Genomic DNA, 10,452 nt, shown 5'->3' with positions numbered 1-10,452 from the left:
CAAGTTTTAACATTATCACATCCTTTTGAAATATAACAAAAAGAGAGAAAAGGAAAAAAACTTACTAAGTCACAATATCCGCTTTGATTTTCGAATATCTTATTTGATATCTACGTATTAAATGATGATTGGGAAATCATCACAACCTTTTAAAATATAACAAAAAAAAAAAAAAACTACTTACTAAATTTTTTGCTTCGGTCATAATCTCTTTAATGCTTATCTAGAAGGGTCGGCCCTAATATGGTACCAAACCCTTACATCTGCCGTGAAGAAGGAGTGGAAAGATATGGCCAAAGCTTTCGTGGCGCAATACAACTTTAACACAATGCTTAAAGTTATGATAAATGAGCTTGAGAACACCAAGTAGAAGCAGAGTGAGACTTCATCTTCTCATTAATATACGGCTGGGTTTTTTTATCACCATCCGGATTTGTTATCAAATATTTTATTTGATATCTACGCATTGAATAATGATTTGGAAATCATCACCGCCTTTTAAAATATAACAAAAAAAAGAAGAAAAAAACTTACTAAAGTTTTGCTTCGGTCACAATACCTGATTTGATATCCGAATATCTTGTTTGATATCTATGCATTAAATAATGATTCAGAAAATAAATTTTATGGATGTTTTGTTTGATATCTACGCAATGAATAATGATTCGGAAAATAAATTTTGTGATATACATTTAAGATTTTTACAATTTGTACATTTAGATGCTTCAAATCACGTTTAAGTTTATTTTATTTGAGTTTCTAATTATATTAAAAAAATTAATTTATCGTCACGTGGAAAATATATAGGCCATGTGGAAAAAAATTTCATGCATGACTGATATGTAGTATAGAGCTTCCTTATAAATGGTCTCTACGTTGTTATTCCGGCTTCATTTAAATACTAAATTTGCTATTATGACTTTATTGTGACCCAATAAAATTTTAGTAACTTTATTATTCGATTTTGGAATTTAATTACCATGTTTTGACAATACCGTTTTAATAACTTTATTATTCGTTTTTGAAATTTAAGTACCATGTTTTGACAATATCAAATTTGAGTAATCATAAAAAGTTTCTTTTTCCAACTTTAAGACTAGCAAGTTTTATGTACATAATTAGGATAAAACATCTAGTTTATGTAGTTTTGTTTTTAAAAGAAGTCTATGTACTTGATGGGAGCTAAATATTCTTATATATTTTTTTTTGAACCGTAACCAATGAATTAAATTAATGAACCTTTAAAGGGCAATAATGTAACAGAGTAGGAATAATATAACTCGGTAAAGAATTAAAAAATAACAGACAAGTATTAAAACAGGCTGACTTGGCAATCGCATGCGCCACTCCGTTAGCTTGTCTACGGATCCAACTGACTGAGTAAGAGTCGTTTTGAACAAGAAGTTCCATGCATCTCCCAATTATGTCTCTGAATTGCGATGTATCGACTAATGATGAATGAATGGCATCCACCACTTGCTTTGCATCGGTTTCGAACACCACCCCGCTGATATTCTGAAATCGAACCCACTCCATGGCCTGTATCAGCGATTCGGCTTCACATTCCTTCACATATGGTAGGCATTGCAGACTTTCTGATCTGCCCTCTACAAACAAGCCATTCGAATCCCTTAATACTGCCCCCAATCCCACCCGCCCAGCCTGTACATCAACCGCATCATCTGTACAACAAGATAGGAATCCCTCCCTTGGTCTGTGCCACTCCGGACACTGAACTTCTTCCTGCCGATTTGCACTGGTTCTTGCTGGTTTATTCCTTAGCCGTCTCGCATGGTGCCAATCTCCGCGTGTTTGCTCAGCACAGAACGAGATTTGTTCAGGTGCCGAAATCCTTTGGTTCCACAAACGATCATTGCGATGATGCCAGATACTCCAAACATGCATAAAAAAATTCTCCTTGTCTGAACCACAGCCTGCTGACACCATTTTAAAAAACCAATCTGTTATACTTTCCGCCCGCTCCGCCTGCTCCATAACCATCCTATGCAACCCGACATGATGCTATACACGAGCCGCACTGCTGCATTCGATGAATGTGTGTCATTCATCTTCCCATTCTACATTACAAGTTACATAGCAGCTTGAAATTTGGATTCCGCGACGGAGGAGGTTAACTCGAACTGGAAGGCACTTTCTTGCCAATTTCCAGTTGCAATACCAGATTTTAAACGGCATTTCCGCTTTCCACAGCTCCTGCCATGCTCCATCGACATGATACTAATCTCCACCCTCCAAATTCGTCGCCACCTTATATGCACTTTTCACTGTGTATTGTCCGGATGGGCTAGCATGCCAAATTATCTCGTCTTTCAATCCCCATCTTCTTGGTGGTAACTTGTGCATTTCCTGTATATCTCTAGGATGGAAAACTTCTTCAAGAAATTCAACATCCCACTCCCGCGAATTGGGAATGAACAAATCACACACTTTCAACTGCTCTAGCCCCTCGATCGCTGGAGTTTGTAGTAAACCATTCTCATTATCTCGAAGCCACCTGTCTTTCCACACACTGATAGACTGACCATCTCTAATCTTCCATCTGACTCCCTCTTTAACAATTAGTTGCGAGCTCCAAATGCTTCGCCATATAAAACTAGTGAGTGCCCTAATGAGGCTCCCAAAAAATCCCCTCGTGGGTAATATTTAGCTTTGTAGATTTTGCTTACAAGCGAAGTGGGTTCGGTGAACAGCCGCCACCCTTGTTTTCCCAACATTGCAAGATTGGAGGCAGTGAAATTCCTGAAATTAAGACCCCCAAAAAGTTTAGGAGCGCACAATCTATCCCAGGCCATCCAGTTTAAACTTCTTTCCCCTGACTTCTTATTACCCCACCAGAAGGAGTTTAACATTTTCTGTAGTTCGTCAGTAGTTGAGCTAGGTAATAAAAAGACACTCATATAATATATAGGAATTGCCTGCCTTGCTGCCCTGATGAGTGTGGCTTTGCCTGCTTTTGAAAGACTTTTCCCTCTCCATCGTTGAAGTCTCTGCCAAAGACGATCTCTAAAATGAGCAAAGATAGCCTTCTTTGATCGACCAATTAAAGAAGGCAATCTGAGGTATCTCCCTGTGGCAAGAGGATTAGTAGCTTCCAGTATGCTTGAAATTCCAAGCGTAAGTTCAGTAACTACATTCCTACTAAACATGATGCCTGATTTGACCAGGTTGACAGCTTGGCCAGAAGCCTTCTCATAGTCCCTCAAGATTTCCTTGACCGTTCTCGCTTCCGTAATACTGGCTTGACAGAAGAGGAAGGCGTCATCTGCAAAAAGAAGGTGAGTTACCGTTGGGGCACCCCACGCTACTTGACATCCATGTAGCCTGTCAGTCCTCTCTGCATCTGCCAATAAAACTGAAAAACCTTCCATACAAATCAAAAATAGATAGGGTGACAAAGGATCTCCCTGACGAAGACCCTTTTTAGGTATCACAGGCCTCACTAGTTGGTCATTAACTTTAATCATATACTGAACTGAAGAAACACAGAGCATCATCAAGTGAACCCATTTATCAGAAAAGCCTAATTTCAACATTAATTCCCTCAGATAATTCCAATCCACCCTATCATAGGCCTTGCTCATATCAACCTTAAGTGCTACCTGACCCTTTTTCTTTCTCACTTTACTGTTGAGGCTATGAATTAACTCAAATGCGATTAAAACATTATCCAGTATAGACCGACCTTTAATAAACGCAGATTGGGATTCTAAGATTATATACGAAAGGACCAATTTCAGACGATTTGCCAATACTTTGGGAATAGTCTTAAAGAGGACATTACACAAAGCAATAGGTCTGAGTTCTGTCATGTCAGAAGGATTCTCACATTTTGGGATTAATGTAATTATAGTACATTCAGTCCAGGGAGGAAAGTACCTTGTTCCAACCATGAAGCACCAGCCGTGAAAATAACATCTCCCATTAAGTCCCAGAAGTGCTGGTAGAAACCGGGGTTGAATCCATCAGGACCTGCAGCTTTATCAAGATGCATTGCAAATAGGGCATCGCAGAATTCCTTCTTTGTAAATGGCTGGAGTAAAGCTTCATTATCGGCATCTTTTACTCGAGCTTGTACTTTGCCGACCACTGATTCGCAGGCACTGTCACTAGCTGCAAAAATTTGGGAGAAATAATTCAGCGCAACCTGACCAAGCTCACTTTGATTCGAAATCCAGTTTCCTGATTCATCTCTGAGGCGGTTGATCTTATTAGCTTTCCTGCGACCATTGGCGAAAGAGTGGTAGAATCTGGTATTAATGTCGCCTTCCTGGAGCCATAGGAGCTTTGCTCGTTGGCGCCAATGGTCCTCTTGTTGTAAGAGAATTTTCACAACCTCTAATCTGATCCTTTCATACTCGACGGCCTCTGCTTCCCTAGACTGCTGCCTCAGCTGTTCCAACCGACCCTGCAATCGAGTTAACTGACGGTGAACATCTATCTGTTTACTGCGCCCCCAACTGTTGAAACACCTTTCCACATGATTTTGATTTGACAAAACTATTTAAGTTAATCCATGATTAAGGGACAATTAAATTTAAGTGCTTTGATTTAATTGTACTAATATGTTTGTTCAATGTTAAGTATAAATATAAATGTAAATAGAAATGAAAAATAAGATAGGACGAAGTCAGCATGAGAACACAGCACAAGCTGAGTGAAGTGTAACTCAGTGTGACTGAAGATAAGTCATCTTCAGAACAGAAGCTTAAAGATCAAGCTAATCAACAAAGCTGAGTGGAAAGGAACTCAATATCAAAAGTAGAGAAGTCTTCCTAAGAATCATATGTTGCAGAACGAAGCTGAACATGGAAGCTGAGTGAAAGAGAACTCAGTATCAGAATTGGCAACAATCAAGGACAACGACTATCGAAGTCAAGCTGAGTAATCCTCAGGACAGCGTGGATGATCCGTTTGCTAGAAGACAAGATCCGACAACTGTCTGCACCAATAATAGAAACCTTGAGATTACGCAAAATCCAATTTCGAGATGCATGGGTCAACTGTTCTTTTGATAAAAGACAAACTGGTACAAAAAGACGAAACCTGCGAGAAGAAGACAAGTCTGACGCCTGCGGAATTCAGACGACAGGATTGGCCTGCAAATCTGAAGCTGACCAGAACTTGTCGTCGAAAGAAGCCGTTTGAATCCAACGGATAGTTCCAGATTCAAATCATTAGACCTCAGACTTCAACTATAAAAGGACAAGCTCATTCTTGGATCCTTGGCCGATTATCAAAACAAAAGAGAAAGAATATACATACAAAAGCACTCAAAAACAAGAAAGAGATCTTACACCAAATTTCTATTCCTGTGTAAAAGCTAGATTGATTTTGTAATCATCTAAAGTTTTCTTCATCTGAAAAGAACAGATTTTGTATCAATTGTAATTGTTGAGAGAGTGGTGCTGAGTACTCGGTTTGGTACTCAGTGATAGAGAAATCTAAGTGCTAGGTTGTAGCGATTAGTGGAGTTGAGTAGATGAATAGAGGACGGTACTCTTGCATATTCAACTGCCATTGTAAACGGTTTGTGCTCTACCTTTAAAGAGCTCAGTAGTGGATTGAAAAAGCCCGGAAGGATTCTGGGGACTGGACGTAGGCGGAGAGGCCGAACCAGGATAAGTCTGCTGAGTTATTTCTAACCCTTTCTCTCAATATATATTTGCATGTGTTGCTTGCTATATCTACTCAGTATATAAATTGTTTAAGCTGACGCTGAGTAAATCAGAGTGCTGAGTTGGAAGCTGACCACCAAAGTGTCAATTCCCAACTCACAAGTAAATACAGTTCTAGTCAGCTCCTGACTAAAGTTGTGTTACAACTCATTCGGCCGCGCTGACCAGAACTGAGTTAAGAAACTCAAAGAATCATTTTAAGTCAGCGTAATTAATATTAAAAAGTTACATTAGTTCCTAACCCCCCCTTGGAACTAAACACACGGGACCAACACCAACTACCAAGCTTGTCGGCCACCTGTTGTAGTCTAATATCAACCCGTGCTTGTCCGCTTCCACCCCAAGCTGAAGCTACAACATCTCTCAAATCATCTTCCCTGATCCATTTCTGTTCGAACTTGAAAGTGCGAGAGGCATTACTAGGGCGTGCTTCATCAGTTTGGAGAATAATTGGCGAGTGATCAGACGTCGGAGCAAGTGAATTTCTACAGTTGCTATTCGAAAACCGTAAGAGCCAATCTTCGTTATACATACACCTATCCAATTTCTCCTGAACTTCATTTGGCTTGCCCCGATGGTGAATCCACGTGTAAGGGTAGCCCAATAACGGCATATCATGAAGTCCGCACATATGCACCATATCTCTGAAGCCCATGTAACACCATTCAGGATGTTCAGTGTGACCAAATTTATCGTTGTGGCATAATAGATCATTAAAATCACCAATAATAGACCACGAAAGCGGAGAGGCGGCAGCAAGGTTCCTTAGGATATTCCAAGAAACCTTTCGTCTAGCTCTCTCCAGGCAATCGTAAAAACTGGTAAGACGCCAATCACCCTTAGACTCATCGTGCACCTGAAGATCAATGTGGTTGGATGAAAATGAGAGGAGTGAACAGTCGTTGGCTTTCTTCCACATCGCATAGATTCCCCCACTTCTATCGATACTATCAACCGAATAACAGCCCGCAAAACCGATTTTTCTGCGGATGAACTCAATTTTGGACTGACATACCAGCGTTTCATACAGGAGGATCACGTCGGGCATATGAGCTCGAACCAGCTCATACAGGATAGGAATTGCCTTGGCATTGCCCAAGCCTTGACAATTCCAACTGAAGATTTTCATGGTGTAGGGCAGACGTGCTGGCCCGTCGGGATTGAAGTAAGGTCTATAAATTCTGTCTGGATATTCGGGTCAATCTGCTCTTTATCCGTTATTTGGCTGTTTTTTAGAGTTGTTGCCTGCTCAGGGTTCAAGTCGACCTCCATAGTGTGAATATTCTCCGTCTGAGCTTCATTAACAATTTGAAGTCGTCCATTCAAGTTATCTCCTCGCCTCCTCTTCCTCTCTTCCACAAATTCCAAGCCCATTTTTGTTTGCGGATTCTCCTTCACTGGCCCTGTCGACTGTCCTGTTTTAAAGATACTTGTCCCAAAGTTGAGGGGCCAAGTGACTCAGATTCCTGCCTGGTGTGGCTACTTTACTGCTAATTCCCCCTCTCCTACCTGTCAGGTTTGCGATGATGCCCTGAGAATCAGTCAAAGTACTAGGCTCTTCCTTGAGCCAACGCTCCCCTCCCAGGATATTTTGGCGGCAGGCAGGGGCCCTGAGAGACACATCCCATGGTTGAATAATATCCTCCTTCGTGGATTGAAAGTAGATATCGCAGTGTCTGTCGAGATGCCTTATTAATCCACATATAAAGCAGAATGTAGGCAGTTTTCCATACTTGAAGTAACAATTAAGCCATTCCCCGCCTGCTTTTCTGACTTTCTTTTCCTTCTACAGTGGTTTCCGTATGTCGATGCAAACTCTAACACGTAAAAAACAATGCTCATGGGTCCAAACATTCTTTGGATCAACAGCCTCGTAAGTGCCTATAAAGTTGCCCAGCGCCTTCGCTACTGTTTAAGAGAATAGTCCAGGTGATAGACCATAGATTTGTATCCAAAAACTGGCATGAGTTAAGGGGATTTCTGAAGGTATTTCCCCTTCTTTCATAGTATGCAATAGCAGTAGGTGATTATCAAAGGTCCATGGGCTGTTATCAATCACCCATTTAAGGTCATGAGGGTGAAAGAATCTGATAAGCATGAGTTTACCTCCGATTTTGGTGATTACCATCCCTTTGCTCGGTCTCCAGATACTCGCCATACGGTGTTTAAAGATTTGGAAGTTGAAGTTCTTGTCTGTAACCAGTGATCCTACAAGACAAAGTTTGTAATCCGCCATTATCGAGCTTTCTGTCGTATCCGCAAACTCAAATCCATCGTCGACAATTGAAAGGTTTTGCATCTGAGTATCCATGGTGTGAGGCAATCGGCGATCTGTAAACCCTAAACGTAGCAGCAGTAGAAAATCCGATCAAGCCTCTCAATAGGAGGAGCACTCTCAACAGGAGTCTTAAAAATTTTCTCAAAAATAGATAATATTCTTATATTTTTATGTATTTGAAACTTTGTATTAAAATCTTAGACTAAAGTTTGTGAATATAAATTAAAATCAAAATAAGAAATAAAGTAAAAATAAGTATAAAATAGAAATAAAAAAGAAAGAATAGAAAAATATAATTGATGGAATTTAGCTACATTTCGGATATTAGAAAAATGAGATTGATGAAGAAAAGATGGAATCCAGAAACTAGAGGTTACAAGCTTTCTGGATTCCATCTCTAGAGCTTCAATAGACTTATGACCAGACATGAACAATTCGTAGAATCCACGCAATGAATAATGATTCGGAAAATAAATTTTATGAATATCTTGTTTGATATCTAGGCAATGAATAATAATTTGGAAAATAAATTTTATGATATACATTTGAGATTTTTACAATTTGTAGATTTAGGTGCTTCAAATCACGTTTTAATTTTATTTTATTTGAGCTTGTAATTATATTAATTTTTATTTTATTTTTTAAATTTATTGTCACGTGGAAGATATATAAGCCATGTGGAAAAAAAAATTCATGCATGAGTGATATGTAGTATAGAGCTTCCTTATAAATCATCTTTACGTTGTTATTACGGCTTCACTTAGACACTAAATTTGCTATTATGACTTTATTGTGGTCACAATAAAGTTTTAGTAACTTCATTTATTCATTTTGGAATTTAAGTACCATGCTTTGACAATGCCAAATTTAAGTAATCATAAAAAAAAAATTTCCCAACTTTAAGACTAGTAAATTTTATGTACATAATTTAGGATAAAATATCTAGTTTATGTAGTTTTGTTATACATAATTTAGGATAAAACATCTAGTTTGTGTAGTTTTGTTTTTAAAAGAAGTCTATGTATTTGATGGGAGCTAAATATTCTTTATGTATTTAAAAATTTGTATTAAAATCTTAGACTAAGGTTTGTGAATATAAATTAAAATCAAAATAAGAAATAAGGTAAAAATAAGAAAAAAATAGAAAGAAAAAAAATAGTTGGTGGAATTTAGTTACATTTCGAAATATCAGAAAAAAGAGATTGATGAAGAAAAGATGGAATCTAAAAATTAGAGGTTGCAAGCTTTTTAGATTCTATCTCTAGAGCTTCAACAGATTTATGATGAGACATGAACAATTCATAGAAGGTAACTGAAACAATATTTAGTTTAATATCCACGCAATGAATAATGATTCGGAAAATAAATTTTATGAATGTCTTGTTTGATATCTACCCAATGAACAATGATTCGGAAAATAAATTTTATGAATTCTTGTTTGATATCTAAGCAATGAATAATGATTCGGAAAATAAATTTTATGATATACATTTGAGATTTTTTCAATCTGTAGGTTTAGGTTCAAATCGCGTTTAAATTTATTTTATTTGAGTTTCTAATTATATTAATATTTATTTTATTTTTTTAATTTATTGTCACGTGGAAGATATATAGGCCATCTGGAAAAAAAAAATCCATGCATGGCTGATATGTAGTATAGAGCTTCCTTATAAATCGCCTTTGCGTTATTATTACGGCTTCACTTAGACACTAAATTTGCTATTATGACTTTATTGTGGCCCCAATAAAGTTTTAGTAACTTTATTATTCGATTTCGGAATTTAAGTATAATGTTTTAATAATACCAAATTTAAATGATCATAAGTGGGTTTTATCCAACTTTAAAGACTAATAAGTTTTATGTACATAATTCAGATAAAACATCTAGTTTCTTTAGGGTTTTTTTTAAAGTAAGCTATGTACTTGTTGGGAGCTAAATACTCTTACATTTTTATGTATTTAAAACTTTGTATTAAAATTTTAAACTAAGGTTTGTGAATATAAATTCAAATAAAAATTAGAAATAAAGTAAAATGAGTATAAACTAGAAAAAAATACAATTGGTGGAAATCAGCTACATTTCCGGATATCAGACGATGAAGATTGACGAAGAAAAAATGGAATCCAGAAACTAGGTTGCAAGCTTTCTCGATTCCATCTCTGGAGCTTTAGCAGACTTATGACGAGACATGAACAATTCGTAGAAGGTGACTGAAACAATATCTAGTTTAATATCCACGCAATGCCAGAATAATGAAGTGAATGATTCATACAATTAATTTTATGATATATATTCGAGATTTTTTACAATCTGTAGATTTAGATGGGTCAAATCACATTTTATTTTATTTGAGTTTATAATCATAGTTAAATTATAATGAGAGTGAATACGAAGTCAATGTGAAACCAATTACACAACGGAGAACAATTCAAGTGTGATCGAGGAAATAAGAAATAATTATAATTTACTAGTAATTT

The sequence above is a fragment of the Euphorbia lathyris genome, chromosome 2 (genome assembly GCF_963576675.1).
Source record: "Euphorbia lathyris chromosome 2, ddEupLath1.1, whole genome shotgun sequence".
Lineage (NCBI taxonomy): Eukaryota > Viridiplantae > Streptophyta > Magnoliopsida > Malpighiales > Euphorbiaceae > Euphorbia > Euphorbia lathyris.
The sequence above is the reverse complement of the archived record's forward strand: the minus strand, read 5'-3'. Positions refer to the sequence as shown.